Source organism: Opisthocomus hoazin, chromosome 15, assembly GCF_030867145.1.
Source record: "Opisthocomus hoazin isolate bOpiHoa1 chromosome 15, bOpiHoa1.hap1, whole genome shotgun sequence".
Taxonomy (NCBI): domain Eukaryota; kingdom Metazoa; phylum Chordata; class Aves; order Opisthocomiformes; family Opisthocomidae; genus Opisthocomus; species Opisthocomus hoazin.
Window position 1 is genome coordinate 5,846,552 of NC_134428.1, and position 19,912 is coordinate 5,866,463.

A 19,912-nucleotide genomic window follows, 5' to 3' on the forward strand; every position below is an offset into this window, starting at 1 on the left:
CCAGGCTCCTTTCGCAGCCCTGCTCCGAAAGTGCGAACGTCTGCAGATAGCTGGCAGCCAGAAGGGTTTAGCCTGGAAAGCTGTTGCTCAGCCTCATCTGCCCATGGCAGTGCTCGCACAGAGGCACAGAGAATGGGGCTGCTTGCTTATCTTGCCACTTGAAACTTCAAACGCATGCTGGGAATGGTGGTGTCCCAGCCAGGCTCCTTTCGCAGCCCTGCTCCGAAAGTGCGAACGTCTGCAGATAGCTGGCAGGCAGAAGGGGCTAGCCTGGAAAGCTGTTGCTCAGCCTCATCTGCCCATGGCAGTGCTCGCACAGAGGCACAGAGAATGGGGCTGCTTGCTTGTCTTGCTACCTCAAACTTCAAACGTAGCCTGGGAAAGTTGGTGTCCCTGCCAGGCTCCTTTCGCAGCCCTGCTCCGAAAGTGCGAACGTCTGCAGATAGCTGGCAGCCAGAAGGGTTTAGCCTGGAAAGCTGTTGCTCAGCCTCATCTGCCCATGGCAGTGCTCGCACAGAGGCACAGAGAATGGGGCTGCTTGCTTATCTTGCCACTTGAAACTTCAAACGCATGCTGGGAATGGTGGTGTCCCAGCCAGGCTCCTTTCGCAGCCCTGCTCCGAAAGTGCGAACGTCTGCAGATAGCTGGCAGCCAGAAGGGGCTAGCCTGGAAAGCTGTTGCTCAGCCTCATCTGCCCATGGCACTGCTCGCATAGAGGCACAGAGAATGGGGCTGCTTGCTTATCTTGCCACCTCAAACTTCAAACGTAGCCTGGGAAAGTTGGTGTCCCAGTCAGGCTCCTTTAGCAGCCCTGCTCCGAAAGTGCGAACGTCTGCAGATAGCTGGCAGCCAGAACGGGCTAGCCTGGAAAGCTGTTGCTCAGCCTCATCTGCCCATGGCACTGTTCGCATAGAGGCACAGAGAATGGGGCTGCTTGCTTATCTTGCCACTTGAAACTTCAAACGCATGCTGGGAATGGTGGTGTCCCAGCCAGGGTCCTATCACAGCCCTACTCCGAAAGTGCGAACGTCTGCAGATAGCTGGCAGCCAGAAGGGGCTAGCCTGGAAAGCTGTTGCTCAGCCTCATCTGCCCATGGCAGTGCTCGCACAGAGGCACAGAGAATGGGGCTGCTTGCTTGTCTTGCCACCTCAAACTTCAAACGTAGCCTGGGAAAGTTGGTGTCCCAGCCAGGCTCCTTTCGCAGCCCTGCTCCGAAAGTGCGAACGTCTGCAGATAGCTGGCAGGCAGAAGGGGCTAGCCTGGAAAGCTGTTGCTCAGCCTCATCTGCCCATGGCACTGTTCGCATAGAGGCACAGAGAATGGGGCTGCTTGCTTATCTTGCCACTTGAAACTTCAAACGCATGCTGGGAATGGTGGTGTCCCTGCCAGGCTCCTATCACAGCCCTGCTCCGAAAGTGCGAACGTCTGCAGATAGCTGGCAGGCAGAACGGGCTAGCCTGGAAAGCTGTTGCTCAGCCTCATCTGCCCATGGCAGTGCTCGCACAGAGGCACAGAGAATGGGGCTGCTTGCTTGTCTTGCCACCTCAAACTTCAAACGTAGCCTGGGAAAGTTGGTGTCCCAGCCAGGCTCCTTTCGCAGCCCTGCTCCGAAAGTGCGAACGTCTGCAGATAGCTGGCAGGCAGAAGGGGCTAGCCTGGAAAGCTGTTGCTCAGCCTCATCTGCCCATGGCACTGTTCGCAAAGAGGCACAGAGAATGGGGCTGCTTGCTTATCTTGCCACTTGAAACTTCAAACGCATGCTGGGAATGGTGGTGTCCCAGCCAGGCTCATTTCGCAGCCCTGCTCCGAAAGTGCGAACGTCTGCAGATAGCTGGCAGGCAGAAGGGGCTAGCCTGGAAAGCTGTTGCTCAGCCTCATCTGACCATGGCACTGTTCGCATAGAGGCACAGAGAATGGGGCTGCTTGCTTATCTTGCCACTTGAAACTTCAAACGCATGCTGGGAATGGTGGTGTCCCTGCCAGGCTCCTATCACAGCCCTGCTCCGAAAGTGCGAACGTCTGCAGATAGCTGGCAGGCAGAAGGGGCTAGCCTGGAAAGCTGTTGCTCAGCCTCATCTGCCCATGGCAGTGCTCGCACAGAGGCACAGAGAATGGGCCTGCTTGCTTGTCTTGCCACCTCAAACTTCAAACGTAGCCTGGGAAAGTTGGTGTCCCAGCCAGGCTCCTTTCGCAGCCCTGCTCCGAAAGTGCGAACGTCTGCAGATAGCTGGCAGCCAGAAGGGGCTAGCCTGGAAAGCTGTTGCTCAGCCTCATCTGCCCATGGCACTGTTCGCATAGAGGCACAGAGAATGGGGCTGCTTGCTTATCTTGCCACTTGAAACTTCAAACGCATGCTGGGAATGGTGGTGTCCCTGCCAGGCTCCTATCACAGCCCTGCTCCGAAAGTGCGAACGTCTGCAGATAGCTGGCAGCCAGAAGGGGCTAGCCTGGAAAGCTGTTGCTCAGCCTCATCTGCCCATGGCACTGCTCGCACAGAGGCACAGAGAATGGGGCTGCTTGCTTGTCTTGCCACCTCAAACTTAAAACGTAGCCTGGGAAAGTGGGTGTCCCAGCCAGGCTCCTTTCGCAGCCCTGCTCCGAAAGTGCGAACGTCTGCAGATAGCTGGCAGCCAGAAGGGGCTAGCCTGGAAAGCTGTTGCTCAGCCTCATCTGCCCATGGCACTGTTCGCATAGAGGCACAGAGAATGGGGCTGCTTGCTTATCTTGCCACTTGAAACTTCAAACGCATGCTGGGAATGGTGGTGTCCCTGCCAGGATCCTATCACAGCCCTGCTCCGAAAGTGCGAACGTCTGCAGATAGCTGGCAGCCAGAAGGGGCTAGCCTGGAAAGCTGTTGCTCAGCCTCATCTGCCCATGGCACTGCTCGCACAGAGGCACAGAGAATGGGACTGCTTGCTTGTCTTGCCACCTCAAACTTCAAACGCATGCTGGGAATGGTGGTGTCCCAGCCAGGCTCCTTTCGCAGCCCTGCTCCGAAAGTGCGAACGTCTGCAGATAGCTGGCAGCCAGAAGGGGCTAGCCTGGAAAGCTGTTGCTCAGCCTCATCTGCCCATGGCACTGTTCGCATAGAGGCACAGAGAATGGGGCTGCTTGCTTATCTTGCCACCTCAAACTTCAAACGTAGCCTGGGAAAGTTGGTGTCCCAGCCAGGCTCCTTTCGCAGCCCTGCTCCGAAAGTGCGAACGTCTGCAGATAGCTGGCAGCCAGAAGGGGCTAGCCTGGAAAGCTGTTGCTCAGCCTCATCTGCCCATGGCACTGTTCGCATAGAGGCACAGAGAATGGGGCTGCTTGCTTATCTTGCCACTTGAAACTTCAAACGCATGCTGGGAACGGTGGTGTCCCTGCCAGGCTCCTATCACAGCCCTGCTCCGAAAGTGCGAACGTCTGCAGATAGCTGGCAGGCAGAACGGGCTAGCCTGGAAAGCTGTTGCTCAGCCTCATCTGCCCATGGCAGTGCTCGCACAGAGGCACAGAGAATGGGGCTGCTTGCTTGTCTTGCCACCTCAAACTTCAAACGTAGCCTGGGAAAGTTGGTGTCCCAGCCAGGCTCCTTTCGCAGCCCTGCTCCGAAAGTGCGAACGTCTGCAGATAGCTGGCAGGCAGAAGGGGCTAGCCTGGAAAGCTGTTGCTCAGCCTCATCTGCCCATGGCACTGTTCGCAAAGAGGCACAGAGAATGGGGCTGCTTGCTTATCTTGCCACTTGAAACTTCAAACGCATGCTGGGAATGGTGGTGTCCCAGCCAGGCTCATTTCGCAGCCCTGCTCCGAAAGTGCGAACGTCTGCAGATAGCTGGCAGGCAGAAGGGGCTAGCCTGGAAAGCTGTTGCTCAGCCTCATCTGACCATGGCACTGTTCGCATAGAGGCACAGAGAATGGGGCTGCTTGCTTATCTTGCCACTTGAAACTTCAAACGCATGCTGGGAATGGTGGTGTCCCTGCCAGGCTCCTATCACAGCCCTGCTCCGAAAGTGCGAACGTCTGCAGATAGCTGGCAGGCAGAAGGGGCTAGCCTGGAAAGCTGTTGCTCAGCCTCATCTGCCCATGGCAGTGCTCGCACAGAGGCACAGAGAATGGGCCTGCTTGCTTGTCTTGCCACCTCAAACTTCAAACGTAGCCTGGGAAAGTTGGTGTCCCAGCCAGGCTCCTTTCGCAGCCCTGCTCCGAAAGTGCGAACGTCTGCAGATAGCTGGCAGCCAGAAGGGGCTAGCCTGGAAAGCTGTTGCTCAGCCTCATCTGCCCATGGCACTGTTCGCATAGAGGCACAGAGAATGGGGCTGCTTGCTTATCTTGCCACTTGAAACTTCAAACGCATGCTGGGAATGGTGGTGTCCCTGCCAGGCTCCTATCACAGCCCTGCTCCGAAAGTGCGAACGTCTGCAGATAGCTGGCAGCCAGAAGGGGCTAGCCTGGAAAGCTGTTGCTCAGCCTCATCTGCCCATGGCACTGCTCGCACAGAGGCACAGAGAATGGGGCTGCTTGCTTGTCTTGCCACCTCAAACTTAAAACGTAGCCTGGGAAAGTGGGTGTCCCAGCCAGGCTCCTTTCGCAGCCCTGCTCCGAAAGTGCGAACGTCTGCAGATAGCTGGCAGCCAGAAGGGGCTAGCCTGGAAAGCTGTTGCTCAGCCTCATCTGCCCATGGCACTGTTCGCATAGAGGCACAGAGAATGGGGCTGCTTGCTTATCTTGCCACTTGAAACTTCAAACGCATGCTGGGAATGGTGGTGTCCCTGCCAGGATCCTATCACAGCCCTGCTCCGAAAGTGCGAACGTCTGCAGATAGCTGGCAGCCAGAAGGGGCTAGCCTGGAAAGCTGTTGCTCAGCCTCATCTGCCCATGGCACTGCTCGCACAGAGGCACAGAGAATGGGACTGCTTGCTTGTCTTGCCACCTCAAACTTCAAACGCATGCTGGGAATGGTGGTGTCCCAGCCAGGCTCCTTTCGCAGCCCTGCTCCGAAAGTGCGAACGTCTGCAGATAGCTGGCAGCCAGAAGGGGCTAGCCTGGAAAGCTGTTGCTCAGCCTCATCTGCCCATGGCACTGTTCGCATAGAGGCACAGAGAATGGGGCTGCTTGCTTATCTTGCCACCTCAAACTTCAAACGTAGCCTGGGAAAGTTGGTGTCCCAGCCAGGCTCCTTTCGCAGCCCTGCTCCGAAAGTGCGAACGTCTGCAGATAGCTGGCAGCCAGAAGGGGCTAGCCTGGAAAGCTGTTGCTCAGCCTCATCTGCCCATGGCACTGTTCGCATAGAGGCACAGAGAATGGGGCTGCTTGCTTATCTTGCCACTTGAAACTTCAAACGCATGCTGGGAACGGTGGTGTCCCAGCCAGGCTCCTTTCGCAGCCCTGCTCCGAAAGTGCGAACGTCTGCAGATAGCTGGCAGGCAGAAGGGGCTAGCCTGGAAAGCTGTTGCTCAGCCTCATCTGCCCATGGCACTGTTCGCATAGAGGCACAGAGAATGGGGCTGCTTGCTTATCTTGCCACTTGAAACTTCAAACGCATGCTGGGAATGGTGGTGTCCCTGCCAGGCTCCTATCACAGCCCTGCTCTGAAAGTGCGAACGTCTGCAGATAGCTGGCAGCCAGAAGGGGCTAGCCTGGAAAGCTGTTGCTCAGCCTCATCTGCTCATGGCAGTGCTCGCACAGAGGCACAGAGAATGGGGCTGCTTGCTTGTCTTGCCACCTCAAACTTCAAACGTAGCCTGGGAAAGTTGGTGTCCCAGCCAGGCTCCTTTCGCAGCCCTGCTCCGAAAGTGCGAACGTCTGCAGATAGCTGGCAGCCAGAAGGGGCTAGCCTGGAAAGCTGTTGCTCAGCCTCATCTGCCCATGGCAGTGCTCGCACAGAGGCACAGAGAATGGGGCTGCTTGCTTGTCTTGCCACCTCAAACTTCAAACGTAGCCTGGGAAAGTTGGTGTCCCAGCCAGGCTCCTTTCGCAGCCCTGCTCCGAAAGTGCGAACGTCTGCAGATAGCTGGCAGGCAGAAGGGGCTAGCCTGGAAAGCTGTTGCTCAGCCTCATCTGCCCATGGCACTGTTCGCATAGAGGCACAGAGAATGGGGCTGCTTGCTTATCTTGCCACTTGAAACTTCAAACGCATGCTGGGAATGGTGGTGTCCCTGCCAGGCTCCTATCACAGCCCTGCTCCGAAAATGCGAACGTCTGCAGATAGCTGGCAGGCAGAAGGGGCTAGCCTGGAAAGCTGTTGCTCAGCCTCATCTGCCCATGGCAGTGCTCGCACAGAGGCACAGAGAATGGGGCTGCTTGCTTGTCTTGCCACCTCAAACTTCAAACGCATGCTGGGAAAGTTGGTGTCCCAGCCAGGCTCCTTTCGCAGCCCTGCTCCGAAAGTGCGAACGTCTGCAGATAGCTGGCAGGCAGAAGGGGCTAGCCTGGAAAGCTGTTGCTCAGCCTCATCTGCCCATGGCACTGTTCGCAAAGAGGCACAGAGAATGGGGCTGCTTGCTTATCTTGCCACTTGAAACTTCAAACGCATGCTGGGAATGGTGGTGTCCCAGCCAGGCTCCTTTCGCAGCCCTGCTCCGAAAGTGCGAAAGTCTGCAGATAGCTGGCAGCCAGAAGGGGCTAGCCTGGAAAGCTGTTGCTCAGCCTCATCTGACCATGGCACTGTTCGCATAGAGGCACAGAGAATGGGGCTGCTTGCTTATCTTGCCACTTGAAACTTCAAACGCATGCTGGGAATGGTGGTGTCCCTGCCAGGCTCCTATCACAGCCCTGCTCCGAAAGTGCGAACGTCTGCAGATAGCTGGCAGGCAGAAGGGGCTAGCCTGGAAAGCTGTTGCTCAGCCTCATCTGCCCATGGCAGTGCTCGCACAGAGGCACAGAGAATGGGGCTGCTTGCTTGTCTTGCCACCTCAAACTTCAAACGTAGCCTGGGAAAGTTGGTGTCCCTGCCAGGCTCCTTTCGCAGCCCTGCTCCGAAAGTGCGAACGTCTGCAGATAGCTGGCAGGCAGAAGGGGCTAGCCTGGAAAGCTGTTGCTCAGCCTCATCTGCCCATGGCACTGTTCGCATAGAGGCACAGAGAATGGGGCTGCTTGCTTATCTTGCCACTTGAAACTTCAAACGCATGCTGGGAATGGTGGTGTCCCTGCCAGGATCCTATCACAGCCCTGCTCCGAAAGTGCGAACGTCTGCAGATAGCTGGCAGCCAGAAGGGGCTAGCCTGGAAAGCTGTTGCTCAGCCTCATCTGCCCATGGCACTGTTCGCACAGAGGCACAGAGAATGGGGCTGCTTGCTTGTCTTGCCACCTCAAACTTCAAACGTAGCCTGGGAAAGTGGGTGTCCCAGCCAGGCTCCTTTCGCAGCCCTGCTCCGAAAGTGCGAACGTCTGCAGATAGCTGGCAGGCAGAAGGGGCTAGCCTGGAAAGCTGTTGCTCAGCCTCATCTGCCCATGGCACTGTTCGCATAGAGGCACAGAGAATGGGGCTGCTTGCTTATCTTGCCACTTGAAACTTCAGACGCATGCTGGGAATGGTGGTGTCCCTGCCAGGATCCTATCACAGCCCTGCTCCGAAAGTGCGAACGTCTGCAGATAGCTGGCAGCCAGAAGGGGCTAGCCTGGAAAGCTGTTGCTCAGCCTCATCTGCCCATGGCACTGCTCGCACAGAGGCACAGAGAATGGGACTGCTTGCTTGTCTTGCCACCTCAAACTTCAAACGTAGCCTGGGAAAGTTGGTGTCCCAGCCAGGCTCCTTTCGCAGCCCTGCTCCGAAAGTGCGAACGTCTGCAGATAGCTGGCAGGCAGAAGGGGCTAGCCTGGAAAGCTGTTGCTCAGCCTCATCTGCCCATGGCACTGTTCGCATAGAGGCACAGAGAATGGGGCTGCTTGCTTATCTTGCCACCTCAAACTTCAAACGTAGCCTGGGAAAGTGGGTGTCCCAGCCAGGCTCCTTTCGCAGCCCTGCTCCGAAAGTGCGAACGTCTGCAGATAGCTGGCAGCCAGAAGGGGCTAGCCTGGAAAGCTGTTGCTCAGCCTCATCTGACCATGGCACTGTTCGCATAGAGGCACAGAGAATGGGGCTGCTTGCTTATCTTGCCACTTGAAACTTCAAACGCATGCTGGGAATGGTGGTGTCCCTGCCAGGCTCCTATCACAGCCCTACTCCGAAAGTGCGAACGTCTGCAGATAGCTGGCAGCCAGAAGGGGCTAGCCTGGAAAGCTGTTGCTCAGCCTCATCTGCTCATGGCAGTGCTCGCACAGAGGGACAGAGAATGGGGCTGCTTGCTTGTCTTGCCACCTCAAACTTCAAACGTAGCCTGGGAAAGTTGGTGTCCCAGCCAGGCTCCTTTCGCAGCCCTGCTCCGAAAGTGCGAACGTCTGCAGATAGCTGGCAGGCAGAAGGGGCTAGCCTGGAAAGCTGTTGCTCAGCCTCATCTGCTCATGGCAGTGCTCGCACAGAGGCACAGAGAATGGGGCTGCTTGCTTGTCTTGCCACCTCAAACTTCAAACGTAGCCTGGGAAAGTTGGTGTCCCAGCCAGGCTCCTTTCGCAGCCCTGCTCCGAAAGTGCGAACGTCTGCAGATAGCTGGCAGGCAGAAGGGGCTAGCCTGGAAAGCTGTTGCTCAGCCTCATCTGCCCATGGCACTGTTCGCATAGAGGCACAGAGAATGGGGCTGCTTGCTTATCTTGCCACTTGAAACTTCAAACGCATGCTGGGAATGGTGGTGTCCCTGCCAGGCTCCTATCACAGCCCTGCTCCGAAAGTGCGAACGTCTGCAGATAGCTGGCAGGCAGAAGGGGCTAGCCTGGAAAGCTGTTGCTCAGCCTCATCTGCCCATGGCAGTGCTCGCACAGAGGCACAGAGAATGGGGCTGCTTGCTTGTCTTGCCACCTCAAACTTCAAACGTAGCCTGGGAAAGTTGGTGTCCCAGCCAGGCTCCTATCACAGCCCTGCTCCGAAAGTGAGAACGTCTGCAGATAGCTGGCAGCCAGAAGGGGCTAGCCTGGAAAGCTGTTGCTCAGCCTCATCTGCCCATGGCACTGCTCGCACAGAGGCACAGAGAATGGGGCTGCTTGCTTGTCTTGCCACCTCAAAATTCAAACGTAGCCTGGGAAAGTGGGTGTCCCAGCCAGGCTCCTTTCGCAGCCCTGCTCCGAAAGTGCGAACGTCTGCAGATAGCTGGCAGCCAGAAGGGGCTAGCCTGGAAAGCTGTTGCTCAGCCTCATCTGCCCATGGCACTGTTCCCATAGAGGCACAGAGAATGGGGCTGCTTGCTTATCTTGCCACTTGAAACTTCAAACGCATGCTGGGAATGGTGGTGTCCCAGCCAGGATCCTATCACAGCCCTGCTCCGAAAGTGCGAACGTCTGCAGATAGCTGGCAGGCAGAAGGGGCTAGCCTGGAAAGCTGTTGCTCAGCCTCATCTGCTCATGGCAGTGCTCGCACAGAGGGACAGAGAATGGGGCTGCTTGCTTGTCTTGCCACCTCAAACTTCAAACGTAGCCTGGGAAAGTTGGTGTCCCAGCCAGGCTCCTTTCGCAGCCCTGCTCCGAAAGTGCGAACGTCTGCAGATAGCTGGCAGCCAGAAGGGGCTAGCCTGGAAAGCTGTTGCTCAGCCTCATCTGCCCATGGCACTGTTCGCACAGAGGCACAGAGAATGGGGCTGCTTGCTTGTCTTGCCACCTCAAACTTCAAACGTAGCCTGGGAAAGTGGGTGTCCCAGCCAGGCTCCTTTCGCAGCCCTGCTCCGAAAGTGCGAACGTCTGCAGATAGCTGGCAGGCAGAAGGGGCTAGCCTGGAAAGCTGTTGCTCAGCCTCATCTGCCCATGGCACTGTTCGCATAGAGGCACAGAGAATGGGGCTGCTTGCTTATCTTGCCACTTGAAACTTCAGACGCATGCTGGGAATGGTGGTGTCCCTGCCAGGATCCTATCACAGCCCTGCTCCGAAAGTGCGAACGTCTGCAGATAGCTGGCAGCCAGAAGGGGCTAGCCTGGAAAGCTGTTGCTCAGCCTCATCTGCCCATGGCACTGCTCGCACAGAGGCACAGAGAATGGGACTGCTTGCTTGTCTTGCCACCTCAAACTTCAAACGTAGCCTGGGAAAGTTGGTGTCCCAGCCAGGCTCCTTTCGCAGCCCTGCTCCGAAAGTGCGAACGTCTGCAGATAGCTGGCAGGCAGAAGGGGCTAGCCTGGAAAGCTGTTGCTCAGCCTCATCTGCCCATGGCACTGTTCGCATAGAGGCACAGAGAATGGGGCTGCTTGCTTATCTTGCCACCTCAAACTTCAAACGTAGCCTGGGAAAGTGGGTGTCCCAGCCAGGCTCCTTTCGCAGCCCTGCTCCGAAAGTGCGAACGTCTGCAGATAGCTGGCAGCCAGAAGGGGCTAGCCTGGAAAGCTGTTGCTCAGCCTCATCTGACCATGGCACTGTTCGCATAGAGGCACAGAGAATGGGGCTGCTTGCTTATCTTGCCACTTGAAACTTCAAACGCATGCTGGGAATGGTGGTGTCCCTGCCAGGCTCCTATCACAGCCCTACTCCGAAAGTGCGAACGTCTGCAGATAGCTGGCAGCCAGAAGGGGCTAGCCTGGAAAGCTGTTGCTCAGCCTCATCTGCTCATGGCAGTGCTCGCACAGAGGCACAGAGAATGGGGCTGCTTGCTTGTCTTGCCACCTCAAACTTCAAACGTAGCCTGGGAAAGTTGGTGTCCCAGCCAGGCTCCTTTCGCAGCCCTGCTCCGAAAGTGCGAACGTCTGCAGATAGCTGGCAGGCAGAAGGGGCTAGCCTGGAAAGCTGTTGCTCAGCCTCATCTGCTCATGGCAGTGCTCGCACAGAGGCACAGAGAATGGGGCTGCTTGCTTGTCTTGCCACCTCAAACTTCAAACGTAGCCTGGGAAAGTTGGTGTCCCAGCCAGGCTCCTTTCGCAGCCCTGCTCCGAAAGTGCGAACGTCTGCAGATAGCTGGCAGCCAGAAGGGGCTAGCCTGGAAAGCTGTTGCTCAGCCTCATCTGCCCATGGCACTGTTCGCATAGAGGCACAGAGAATGGGGCTGCTTGCTTATCTTGCCACTTGAAACTTCAAACGCATGCTGGGAATGGTGGTGTCCCTGCCAGGCTCCTATCACAGCCCTGCTCCGAAAGTGCGAACGTCTGCAGATAGCTGGCAGGCAGAAGGGGCTAGCCTGGAAAGCTGTTGCTCAGCCTCATCTGCCCATGGCAGTGCTCGCACAGAGGCACAGAGAATGGGGCTGCTTGCTTGTCTTGCCACCTCAAACTTCAAACGTAGCCTGGGAAAGTTGGTGTCCCAGCCAGGCTCCTTTCGCAGCCCTGCTCCGAAAGTGAGAACGTCTGCAGATAGCTGGCAGCCAGAAGGGGCTAGCCTGGAAAGCTGTTGCTCAGCCTCATCTGCCCATGGCACTGCTCGCACAGAGGCACAGAGAATGGGGCTGCTTGCTTGTCTTGCCACCTCAAAATTCAAACGTAGCCTGGGAAAGTGGGTGTCCCAGCCAGGCTCCTTTCGCAGCCCTGCTCCGAAAGTGCGAACGTCTGCAGATAGCTGGCAGCCAGAAGGGGCTAGCCTGGAAAGCTGTTGCTCAGCCTCATCTGCCCATGGCACTGTTCGCATAGAGGCACAGAGAATGGGGCTGCTTGCTTATCTTGCCACTTGAAACTTCAAACGCATGCTGGGAATGGTGGTGTCCCAGCCAGGATCCTATCACAGCCCTGCTCCGAAAGTGCGAACGTCTGCAGATAGCTGGCAGGCAGAAGGGGCTAGCCTGGAAAGCTGTTGCTCAGCCTCATCTGCTCATGGCAGTGCTCGCACAGAGGGACAGAGAATGGGGCTGCTTGCTTGTCTTGCCACCTCAAACTTCAAACGTAGCCTGGGAAAGTTGGTGTCCCAGCCAGGCTCCTTTCGCAGCCCTGCTCCGAAAGTGCGAACGTCTGCAGATAGCTGGCAGGCAGAAGGGGCTAGCCTGGAAAGCTGTTGCTCAGCCTCATCTGCTCATGGCAGTGCTCGCACAGAGGCACAGAGAATGGGGCTGCTTGCTTGTCTTGCCACCTCAAACTTCAAACGTAGCCTGGGAAAGTTGGTGTCCCAGCCAGGCTCCTTTCGCAGCCCTGCTCCGAAAGTGCGAACGTCTGCAGATAGCTGGCAGCCAGAAGGGGCTAGCCTGGAAAGCTGTTGCTCAGCCTCATCTGCCCATGGCACTGCTCGCACAGAGGCACAGAGAATGGGGCTGCTTGCTTGTCTTGCCACCTCAAACTTCAAACGTAGCCTGGGAAAGGTGGTGTCCCAGCCAGGCTCGTTTCGCAGCCCTGCTCCGAAAGTGCGAACGTCTGCAGATAGCTGGCAGGCAGAAGGGGCTAGCCTGGAAAGCTGTTGCTCAGCCTCATCTGCCCATGGCACTGTTCGCATAGAGGCACAGAGAATGGGGCTGCTTGCTTATCTTGCCACCTCAAACTTCAAACGTAGCCTGGGAAAGTTGGTGTCCCAGCCAGGCTCCTTTCGCAGCCCTGCTCCGAAAGTGCAAACGTCTGCAGATAGCTGGCAGCCAGAAGGGGCTAGCCTGGAAAGCTGTTGCTCAGCCTCATCTGCCCATGGCAGTGCTCGCACAGAGGCACAGAGAATGGGGCTGCTTGCTTGTCTTGCCACCTCAAACTTCAAACGTAGCCTGGGAAAGGTGGTGTCCCAGCCAGGCTCCTTTCGCAGCCCTGCTCCGAAAGTGCGAACGTCTGCAGATAGCTGGCAGGCAGAAGGGGCTAGCCTGGAAAGCTGTTGCTCAGCCTCATCTGCCCATGGCACTGTTCGCAAAGAGGCACAGAGAATGGGGCTGCTTGCTTATCTTGCCACTTGAAACTTCAAACGCATGCTGGGAATGGTGGTGTCCCAGCCAGGCTCATTTCGCAGCCCTGCTCCGAAAGTGCGAACGTCTGCAGATAGCTGGCAGGCAGAAGGGGCTAGCCTGGAAAGCTGTTGCTCAGCCTCATCTGCCCATGGCACTGTTCGCATAGAGGCACAGAGAATGGGGCTGCTTGCTTATCTTGCCACTTGAAACTTCAAACGCATGCTGGGAATGGTGGTGTCCCTGCCAGGCTCCTATCACAGCCCTGCTCCGAAAGTGCGAACGTCTGCAGATAGCTGGCAGGCAGAAGGGGCTAGCCTGGAAAGCTGTTGCTCAGCCTCATCTGCCCATGGCAGTGCTCGCACAGAGGCACAGAGAATGGGGCTGCTTGCTTGTCTTGCCACCTCAAACTTCAAACGTAGCCTGGGAAAGTGGGTGTCCCAGCCAGGCTCCTTTCGCAGCCCTGCTCCGAAAGTGCGAACGTCTGCAGATAGCTGGCAGGCAGAAGGGGCTAGCCTGGAAAGCTGTTGCTCAGCCTCATCTGCCCATGGCACTGTTCGCATAGAGGCACAGAGAATGGGGCTGCTTGCTTATCTTGCCACTTGAAACTTCAAACGCATGCTGGGAATGGTGGTGTCCCTGCCAGGATCCTATCACAGCCCTGCTCCGAAAGTGCGAACGTCTGCAGATAGCTGGCAGCCAGAAGGGGCTAGCCTGGAAAGCTGTTGCTCAGCCTCATCTGCCCATGGCAGTGCTCGCACAGAGGCACAGAGAATGGGGCTGCTTGCTTGTCTTGCCACCTCAAACTTCAAACGTAGCCTGGGAAAGTGGGTGTCCCAGCCAGGCTCCTTTCGCAGCCCTGCTCCGAAAGTGCGAACGTCTGCAGATAGCTGGCAGGCAGAAGGGGCTAGCCTGGAAAGCTGCTGCTCAGCCTCATCTGCCCATGGCACTGTTCGCATAGAGGCACAGAGAATGGGGCTGCTTGCTTATCTTGCCACTTGAAACTTCAAACGCATGCTGGGAATGGTGGTGTCCCTGCCAGGCTCCTATCACAGCCCTGCTCCGAAAGTGCGAACGTCTGCAGATAGCTGGCAGGCAGAAGGGGCTAGCCTGGAAAGCTGTTGCTCAGCCTCATCTGCCCATGGCACTGCTCGCACAGAGGCACAGAGAATGGGACTGCTTGCTTGTCTTGCCACCTCAAACTTCAAACGTAGCCTGGGAAAGTTGGTGTCCCAGCCAGGCTCGTTTCGCAGCCCTGCTCCGAAAGTGCGAACGTCTGCAGATAGCTGGCAGCCAGAAGGGGCTAGCCTGGAAAGCTGTTGCTCAGCCTCATCTGCCCATGGCACTGCTCGCACAGAGGCACAGAGAATGGGGCTGCTTGCTTGTCTTGCCACCTCAAAATTCAAACGTAGCCTGGGAAAGTGGGTGTCCCAGCCAGGCTCCTTTCGCAGCCCTGCTCCGAAAGTGCGAACGTCTGCAGATAGCTGGCAGCCAGAAGGGGCTAGCCTGGAAAGCTGTTGCTCAGCCTCATCTGCCCATGGCACTGTTCGCATAGAGGCACAGAGAATGGGGCTGCTTGCTTATCTTGCCACTTGAAACTTCAAACGCATGCTGGGAATGGTGGTGTCCCTGCCAGGCTCCTATCACAGCCCTGCTCCGAAAGTGCGAACGTCTGCAGATAGCTGGCAGCCAGAAGGGGCTAGCCTGGAAAGCTGTTGCTCAGCCTCATCTGCTCATGGCAGTGCTCGCACAGAGGGACAGAGAATGGGGCTGCTTGCTTGTCTTGCCACCTCAAACTTCAAACGTAGCCTGGGAAAGTTGGTGTCCCAGCCAGGCTCCTTTCGCAGCCCTGCTCCGAAAGTGCGAACGTCTGCAGATAGCTGGCAGCCAGAAGGGGCTAGCCTGGAAAGCTGTTGCTCAGCCTCATCTGCTCATGGCAGTGCTCGCACAGAGGCACAGAGAATGGGGCTGCTTGCTTGTCTTGCCACCTCAAACTTCAAACGTAGCCTGGGAAAGTTGGTGTCCCAGCCAGGCTCCTTTCGCAGCCCTGCTCCGAAAGTGCGAACGTCTGCAGATAGCTGGCAGCCAGACGGGGCTAGCCTGGAAAGCTGTTGCTCAGCCTCATCTGCCCATGGCAGTGCTCGCACAGAGGCACAGAGAATGGGGCTGCTTGCTTGTCTTGCCACCTCAAACTTCAAACGTAGCCTGGGAAAGTTGGTGTCCCAGCCAGGCTCCTTTCGCAGCCCTGCTCCGAAAGTGCGAACGTCTGCAGATAGCTGGCAGGCAGAAGGGGCTAGCCTGGAAAGCTGTTGCTCAGCCTCATCTGCCCATGGCACTGTTCGCATAGAGGCACAGAGAATGGGGCTGCTTGCTTATCTTGCCACCTCAAACTTCAAACGTAGCCTGGGAAAGTTGGTGTCCCAGCCAGGCTCCTTTCGCAGCCCTGCTCCGAAAGTGCGAACGTCTGCAGATAGCTGGCAGGCAGAAGGGGCTAGCCTGGAAAGCTGTTGCTCAGCCTCATCTGCCCATGGCAGTGCTCGCACAGAGGCACAGAGAATGGGGCTGCTTGCTTGTCTTGCCACCTCAAACTTCAAACGTAGCCTGGGAAAGGTGGTGTCCCAGCCAGGCTCCTTTCGCAGCCCTGCTCCGAAAGTGCGAACGTCTGCAGATAGCTGGCAGGCAGAAGGGGCTAGCCTGGAAAGCTGTTGCTCAGCCTCATCTGCCCATGGCACTGTTCGCAAAGAGGCACAGAGAATGGGGCTGCTTGCTTATCTTGCCACTTGAAACTTCAAACGCATGCTGGGAATGGTGGTGTCCCAGCCAGGCTCATTTCGCAGCCCTGCTCCGAAAGTGCGAACGTCTGCAGATAGCTGGCAGGCAGAAGGGGCTAGCCTGGAAAGCTGTTGCTCAGCCTCATCTGACCATGGCACTGTTCGCATAGAGGCACAGAGAATGGGGCTGCTTGCTTATCTTGCCACTTGAAACTTCAAACGCATGCTGGGAATGGTAGTGTCCCTGCCAGGCTCCTATCACAGCCCTGCTCCGAAAGTGCGAACGTCTGCAGATAGCTGGCAGGCAGAAGGGGCTAGCCTGGAAAGCTGTTGCTCAGCCTCATCTGCCCATGGCAGTGCTCGCACAGAGGCACAGAGAATGGGGCTGCTTGCTTGTCTTGCCACCTCAAACTTCAAACGTAGCCTGGGAAAGTTGGTGTCCCAGCCAGGCTCCTTTCGCAGCCCTGCTCCGAAAGTGCGAACGTCTGCAGATAGCTGGCAGGCAGAAGGGGCTAGCCTGGAAAGCTGTTGCTCAGCCTCATCTGCCCATGGCACTGTTCGCATAGAGGCACAGAGAATGGGGCTGCTTGCTTATCTTGCCACTTGAAACTTCAAACGCATGCTGGGAATGGTGGTGTCCCTGCCAGGATCCTATCACAGCCCTGCTCCGAAAGTGCGAACGTCTGCAGATAGCTGGCAGCCAGAAGGGGCTAGCCTGGAAAGCTGTTGCTCAGCCTCATCTGCCCATGGCAGTGCTCGCACAGAGGCACAGAGAATGGGGCTGCTTGCTTGTCTTGCCACCTCAAACTTCAAACGTAGCCTGGGAAAGTTGGTGTCCCAGCCAGGCTCCTTTCGCAGCCCTGCTCCGAAAGTGCGAACGTCTGCAGATAGCTGGCAGGCAGAAGGGGCTAGCCTGGAAAGCTGTTGCTCAGCCTCATCTGCCCATGGCACTGTTCGCATAGAGGCACAGAGAATGGGGCTGCTTGCTTATCTTGCCACCTCAAACTTCAAACGCATGCTGGGAATGGTGGTGTCCCTGCCAGGATCCTATCACAGCCCTGCTCCGAAAGTGCGAACGTCTGCAGATAGCTGGCAGCCAGAAGGGGCTAGCCTGGAAAGCTGTTGCTCAGCCTCATCTGCCCATGGCACTGCTCGCACAGAGGCACAGAGAATGGGGCTGCTTGCTTGTCTTGCCACCTCAAACTTCAAACGTAGCCTGGGAAAGTGGGTGTCCCAGCCAGGTTCCTTTCGCAGCCCTGCTCCGAAAGTGCGAACGTCTGCAGATAGCTGGCAGGCAGAAGGGGCTAGCCTGGAAAGCTGTTGCTCAGCCTCATCTGCCCATGGCACTGTTCGCATAGAGGCACAGAGAATGGGGCTGCTTGCTTATCTTGCCACTTGAAACTTCAAACGCATGCTGGGAATGGTGGTGTCCCTGCCAGGATCCTATCACAGCCCTGCTCCGAAAGTGCGAACGTCTGCAGATAGCTGGCAGGCAGAAGGGGCTAGCCTGGAAAGCTGTTGCTCAGCCTCATCTGCCCATGGCACTGCTCGCACAGAGGCACAGAGAATGGGACTGCTTGCTTATCTTGCCACCTCAAACTTCAAACGTAGCCTGGGAAAGTTGGTGTCCCAGCCAGGCTCCTTTCGCAGCCCTGCTCCGAAAGTGCGAACGTCTGCAGATAGCTGGCAGCCAGAAGGGGCTAGCCTGGAAAGCTGTTGCTCAGCCTCATCTGCCCATGGCACTGTTCGCATAGAGGCACAGAGAATGGGGCTGCTTGCTTATCTTGCCACCTCAAACTTCAAACGTAGCCTGGGAAAGTTGGTGTCCCAGCCAGGCTCCTTTCGCAGCCCTGCTCCGAAAGTGCGAACGTCTGCAGATAGCTGGCAGGCAGAAGGGGCTAGCCTGGAAAGCTGTTGCTCAGCCTCATCTGCCCATGGCACTGTTCGCATAGAGGCACAGAGAATGGGGCTGCTTGCTTATCTTGCCACTTGAAACTTCAAACGCATGCTGGGAATGGTGGTGTCCCTGCCAGGCTCCTATCACAGCCCTGCTCCGAAAGTGCGAACGTCTGCAGATAGCTGGCAGGCAGAAGGGGCTAGCCTGGAAAGCTGTTGCTCAGCCTCATCTGCCCATGGCACTGTTCGCATAGAGGCACAGAGAATGGGGCTGCTTGCTTATCTTGCCACTTGAAACTTCAAACGCATGCTGGGAACGGTGGTGTCCCAGCCAGGCTCCTTTCGCAGCCCTGCTCCGAAAGTGCGAACGTCTGCAGATAGCTGGCAGGCAGAAGGGGCTAGCCTGGAAAGCTGTTGCTCAGCCTCATCTGCCCATGGCACTGTTCGCATAGAGGCACAGAGAATGGGGCTGCTTGCTTATCTTGCCACTTGAAACTTCAAACGCATGCTGGGAATGGTGGTGTCCCTGCCAGGCTCCTATCACAGCCCTGCTCCGAAAGTGCGAACGTCTGCAGATAGCTGGCAGGCAGAAGGGGCTAGCCTGGAAAGCTGTTGCTCAGCCTCATCTGCCCATGGCACTGCTCGCACAGAGGCACAGAGAATGGGGCTGCTTGCTTGTCTTGCCACCTCAAAATTCAAACGTAGCCTGGGAAAGTGGGTGTCCCAGCCAGGCTCCTTTCGCAGCCCTGCTCCGAAAGTGCGAACGTCTGCAGATAGCTGGCAGCCAGAAGGGGCTAGCCTGGAAAGCTGTTGCTCAGCCTCATCTGCCCATGGCACTGTTCGCATAGAGGCACAGAGAATGGGGCTGCTTGCTTATCTTGCCACTTGAAACTTCAAACGCATGCTGGGAATGGTGGTGTCCCTGCCAGGCTCCTATCACAGCCCTGCTCCGAAAGTGCGAACGTCTGCAGATAGCTGGCAGGCAGAAGGGGCTAGCCTGGAAAGCTGTTGCTCAGCCTCATCTGCTCATGGCAGTGCTCGCACAGAGGGACAGAGAATGGGGCTGCTTGCTTGTCTTGCTACCTCAAACTTCAAACGTAGCCTGGGAAAGTTGGTGTCCCAGCCAGGCTCCTTTCGCAGCCCTGCTCCGAAAGTGCGAACGTCTGCAGATAGCTGGCAGCCAGAAGGGGCTAGCCTGGAAAGCTGTTGCTCAGCCTCATCTGCTCATGGCAGTGCTCGCACAGAGGCACAGAGAATGGGGCTGCTTGCTTGTCTTGCCACCTCAAACTTCAAACGTAGCCTGGGAAAGTTGGTGTCCCAGCCAGGCTCCTTTCGCAGCCCTGCTCCGAAAGTGCGAACGTCTGCAGATAGCTGGCAGCCAGAAGGGGCTAGCCTGGAAAGCTGTTGCTCAGCCTCATCTGCCCATGGCAGTGCTCGCACAGAGGCACAGAGAATGGGGCTGCTTGCTTGTCTTGCCACCTCAAACTTCAAACGTAGCCTGGGAAAGTTGGTGTCCCAGCCAGGCTCCTTTCGCAGCCCTGCTCCGAAAGTGCGAACGTCTGCAGATAGCTGGCAGGCAGAAGGGGCTAGCCTGGAAAGCTGTTGCTCAGCCTCATCTGACCATGGCACTGTTCGCATAGAGGCACAGAGAATGGGGCTGCTTGCTTATCTTGCCACTTGAAACTTCAAACGTAGCCTGGGAATGGTGGTGTCCCTGCCAGGCTCCTATCACAGCCCTGCTCCGAAAGTGCGAACGTCTGCAGATAGCTGGCAGGCAGAAGGGGCTAGCCTGGAAAGCTGTTGCTCAGCCTCATCTGCCCATGGCAGTGCTCGCACAGAGGCACAGAGAATGGGGCTGCTTGCTTGTCTTGCCACCTCAAACTTCAAACGTAGCCTGGGAAAGTTGGTGTCCCAGCCAGGCTCCTTTCGCAGCCCTGCTCCGAAAGTGCGAACGTCTGCAGATAGCTGGCAGGCAGAAGGGGCTAGCCTGGAAAGCTGTTGCTCAGCCTCATCTGCCCATGGCACTGTTCGCATAGAGGCACAGAGAATGGGGCTGCTTGCTTATCTTGCCACTTGAAACTTCAAACGCATGCTGGGAATGGTGGTGTCCCTGCCAGGATCCTATCACAGCCCTGCTCCGAAAGTGCGAACGTCTGCAGATAGCTGGCAGGCAGAAGGGGCTAGCCTGGAAAGCTGTTGCTCAGCCTCATCTGCCCATGGCAGTGCTCGCACAGAGGCACAGAGAATGGGGCTGCTTGCTTGTCTTGCCACCTCAAACTTCAAACGTAGCCTGGGAAAGTTGGTGTCCCAGCCAGGCTCCTTTCGCAGCCCTGCTCCGAAAGTGCGAACGTCTGCAGATAGCTGGCAGGCAGAAGGGGCTAGCCTGGAAAGCTGTTGCTCAGCCTCATCTGCCCATGGCACTG